Genomic DNA, 4,975 nt, shown 5'->3' on the forward strand with positions numbered 1-4,975 from the left:
AAAGCTCATTGGATCAGTTTTTCATCAAACAGTAAATTAACTATCTATAGCTCTGATCAAATAATCAATCACTTCTGAAAATAATTTATTCACGTGGCAAAAAGAAAGAAAAGGTGCAGACAGTTTGTCTGGCTTTACTGTTAATGGCATCGGTGTGGGATGGTTTGTTATTGTGCTTTGTTCTGTAGGGTAAGGAAATGACAATGTTTAAAAACCTCTGCTTATAAACTTTAGAATAAGTATATATAGGGAAAAAAACTTGCAAGTATCCTCTCTGTTTTGAAAAAGAATGGGAAACACTGCTGGGTAAACTGTCTGCTTCTAAGAGAGCACTTTATCAAGGATGAACTGTAGAGGTTTCTCTGAGACCAGAGGAACACGAAGCAAGTTTCCTGAGTGGGACTCAAGCGGACACTCTAACGGAGTGCTGGTAGCCAGGTCCTCCCCTGGGTCTCGGTAACATGCATCTGCATCGCGAGAGATGAAGGGAAAGCAGAGCGCAGGCTCAAGCGCTTAAGACACATTTTAAAACATTGTTTGCATTGACAGCCCCCTGAACACTGGGGGCTCCTCTGCAGTGGCAAAATCAACAGCTGTCTTGAGCAGTCTTGATGGCCATCTCTTCAGAGAGCAAAGATTCCCCCCTGAACCCGCGATAACAGCCTCCAAGTGTTCTGGAAACGGCGAGTGACTGCTGGCTGGGCAGCTGTGTTTCCAATGTTTATTTTGAGTGGAAGATTTTTTTCCTCCTTATAGTAAATGTAACAAGCAAACGTATTGCCTGAAAAGTATTATTGAACATATGTCTTCTATTTTATTTACTAATATTTTGTTTGTCCTTTTCTCTCCTCCCTTAATTTAATTATTGTTCTTTTCTTACAATGATGTATATAGTTTACCCAGTAGAAACAAATATAGTGATTCATTTATATAGTAAAATTTGTAACATTTTAGTCAAAAGAGAAAGAGATACCCAGACATAACAGAGTTAAGTATTGCTACTAAACATTTCACTAATGCTTGCAGGCCAGGCTCCAGTTTACAGTACCCTACTAGTGCCATTCCATAGCAGTTCTCCTCTTGGCTGCGAGTATCTCTGGCTCTCACTTATTCCCCGTGTTATTTAGTTTCAGTTAGGAAACAGGGATCTGGAGGAATCTGGCAGGTTTATCTCGTTCCTGGAAGCATCACCATGCAGCTCAAGGTAAAGGCGAGGAATTTTCACTGCCTCTGTTTTAACTCAAGGCTGGTGTATTGGCTAGAGGATCAGAAGGGGCCAAAATGTTTAAATGATGTGATGTTTATTATTTTTTCAGACTTCTCAGGGATTCTTACTCAACTCCTGTCAGCCACCTGCTTTATCTAACCTGACTGAGCTCAATGGTACCTGATATTAACATGTACCTTTGTTTTCGTTAATGGTGCTTACTCCTACTGGTTTTGTCCTCTTGTAACCCCAGAGAATTAGGGCAAAGGAGCTCAGAGGTCACCACAGAAATGTGTTGTCTTCTCTCCAACAATCACCTACCACATAGGTGTCCAAGGATAAGTGCCTTCACCTGCATGTTATTGATAAAAACACCAGCCTGAACAATCTGGTTTCCTATCTCCTCTTTTGCCTACTTTTCATTTGTTTCTTGATATTTGTTCTTCCCAGTCCCTCTGGATTGCTGTTCTCTGCCTTTTGACTAAGATCAGGTATCGGACTCATTTCACTGCTATTTCCTGATTATTCTGCTCTTGCAGAGGCTGAACTAGATAATCTAAAGCAAGCTTTTTTCACATTAAAAATTCTCCAATATAAGCAAGGGAAACTAGTTTATATTGGTTTGTCTGGAAGCCTCTGTATCCTTCCCTGAATGAGAGAAGCTTTTTAATCTATTAATTTTTCAATATTTGGTATCTGGAGCAAAACAAAGGTTGGTGACTATCTACATGAATCTCATCTTTCTCAAACAATGAGGTTTCTCTTCAGTTCTTCCAAGTTATCCTCATGAGAAGGGAGTCCTAACCAGGATGTTGGGCCCACATCATCTACTCAGAATATCAAGGAAGGTCAGATAAAAACCTAAAGTCTGAGTAACAGTCTCAGATGAAACCACTGAAATTGGAACCTGCTGAATACTGCAGGTGTATACATGTAGGGCTGCCTGCAGGTGTAAACTGCTCTGCTTAAGATGTCCCACTAATAAAAACACTACTCTTCAGTCAGCCTGCTTGGCAAACTAGAGCGTCCAGGCAATTCTCGCTTTCTATTTACGCTCTTGTATACTGTAGGAATGTTACTTGGCATGTAAGCCTGTGACTGGCCAGTCAACAGTTTATGACTTAACTTCTCAATGATCCTTCACGTTGAGCATTGACACTGCCTTGTCATGTCCTATCTTGCTTTACAGATTCGATCTGGCCCTATTCCAGCTGTAAGGGTATGGTCTTGGGTCAATGGTCTGGCTTTAGCTCCCACCAGCACCAACTGGACACCACCAGGAAATGTTTGCAGGGAAACATCACTAGCAAATAGTTACATAACAAGATAAAGCATTACTGGGTTTTCTGAATACAGGAGCTAGCCAGGATCTGTATCATACTCAGAGATCAGCCTGTAAGTTTTTTCTTATCATAAAGTGAATGGAAAACACAGATGGTAGCAATAATTCTTTTGTCCCTCCCTCAAACAGTAATGGCCAAACCCTGAGATCCATTTTCCTGTTTTTATGCCATGCCACAAAACAAACAAACAAACAAACAAACAAACAGAAATAATTTTGTGAAAGTGATGACATCAGCACCATCTTATGCAAGTAAAATTCAGGGAGGACTTCTGGATGTGACCCCATCAAGAGTCAGCCACTGTACAGAATGTGAGTGTTGAGCCCAAGCAGTGGCTTGTTTGTTGGACATGTGTTGTTTTCATATTGTGTTAACATAGAAAAGAAAACTTGCTGGACTGGGTCATTTGGGACCCCAAGCAAATACGATGCCATAAGGGCCATGGTTACAGGAAGACTAGTGCGGTATGCACTGAGCAATGTCCCATTGTCCTGGCTAATAAACCTGTGCCACAAGAGCCAGCACATCCTTATTACTCAATTCATTTTTCCTTAGACCTTAAGTTGTCAAAGCGGCTAATGAAATCTGGGAAAACCCAGTAACTTGGGACTTAAAGAAAATAAACTAAGTGCCATGTAATACTCGAAACACTAAGGAATGTTTGTCTGCCCTGTTCCTGTCTGTCTGAAGAATGTATGCACTGAAAACAACGCTTTCTTATGTAGTCAAAATTTGTACTGTATCTATTAACCAAAAAAATAAAAAGATTCTATATTTATACAGCCCAGGGCTGCTTTGTATCATCTCTTAGCTTGAAAAGTGTTGTCCTTGCAGCAGAATATAAATAAATAATGCAACAGTTTTGAGAGATTTTTACAAGGCATACATCTCACATTAATTTCTACAGGGGGGTCAAAACTTAGGACATAAGCCTGACACGCTGTCATTGCTCAGAGATATCGAACCACTATATTTGCTTAAAAGATTCACAGAAAATGCTGGCCCATTTGCTGGAGAAATACACAAATCTAGCTGCTGCCAAGAAGAGTCCATGAAACACAGAGACTGCTGTCTTGTTAAATTTTAAATAAATAAATAAATGGGACTGAGCTAGAAGATAGACTCAGAACTCTGCTTTCTACATAAGACCCATGTTCACCAAAGAATTTAAGTATGTACATCTGCGAAGATACTTTGCAGAACGTGGTATCATTTGGGGGTTGTTCAGGTTCAGGAATTGTGTTTCATTTAGTTTACCATACTATTCCAAAAACAACACAATTAAATAAATATTTCCTAATATACAACCACAATTTTGATGTTGAATTCTCACTTGAATAAACTCTGCACTGTTGAAATATAGAATAGTCCATGCTCTTATTTTGTAGTTAAGGTCTAAAATTCAAAAAGCTGAGGAAAAAAAATCTCCCAACAATTGTCAAGTGCAGCAGGCAATGCCATTTTCCTTACCCGCTGGCTAATCTTTCTGAAATACAATTTCCCATTTCTCTTTCCATTTTGGTGGCACAGCAGGTAACTACTGGCAGAAAAAATAGGAGATCTTTGCAGATTTTTACAGAATGACAAATACTTGTTTCTACTTCTGTCTTAAAATAAATACTGTTATGAGGAAAAAAAGTATGTCAGAGTTTCAGAGCCATTCTTCCATTAGCACAGTCTTAAAGTTATTGGTCTGTGTATTTTGCTAGTCACATTAAAAACTATGAAGCACTCAAGTCACTTCAAACATTTTAGTTTCTCTTCATTCCCTGTTCCAAACAGTCCTAGAAATAAGTGTCTAAATTATACATGTCATTTGAAATGCAGCAATCTCCTTTCATCCACATAATGAGCAAGAACATTCTTCTCTGTAAACTATAAAATGATTCCGTTACTTATATAACGCATGAGTCATTGCATGCTAGGCAATACAGAGTCTCCTTTATGGGGAAACTAATGTATTAAATGGTAGAAGGAAAATATACAAAATTAACTCTGATTTGCTTTTAGCACAAAATGTGAATTATTAATCACATACAGCTTGAGTTACACTTGTGGAAAGTATTCTGTTATGGCATGCCTTGGAAAAAAAAAGTACAACACCAGGAATCAAGAAATGTAAGCTTTTCTCCAAGGTCTTGGCCAGGGTACGTAACTTCTCTGTCCCTTACTTTTGGCATACATGACTGTTTTTACAGCAGCAGCATCTAGAGATGCAAGACTGGAAAAATGTCCGTCTAAAGTACTGAAATTTGGTGGTTTGAGGTGACAAAAATCCAAGAAGAAAATATGGACTAGCAAGAGAAAGATTTAGGAGTAAGATAATTCTCCATCCCTTACTGGAGAATCCCCATCCCTTACTGGATATCACGGGGAACATTGTCTCCAAGGACAAGGACAACGTTGAGGTACTTAATGCCTTCTT

This window comes from Phaethon lepturus, unplaced genomic scaffold (genome assembly GCF_000687285.1).
Source record: "Phaethon lepturus isolate BGI_N335 unplaced genomic scaffold, ASM68728v1 scaffold48288, whole genome shotgun sequence".
NCBI classification, from domain to species: Eukaryota; Metazoa; Chordata; class Aves; order Phaethontiformes; family Phaethontidae; genus Phaethon; species Phaethon lepturus.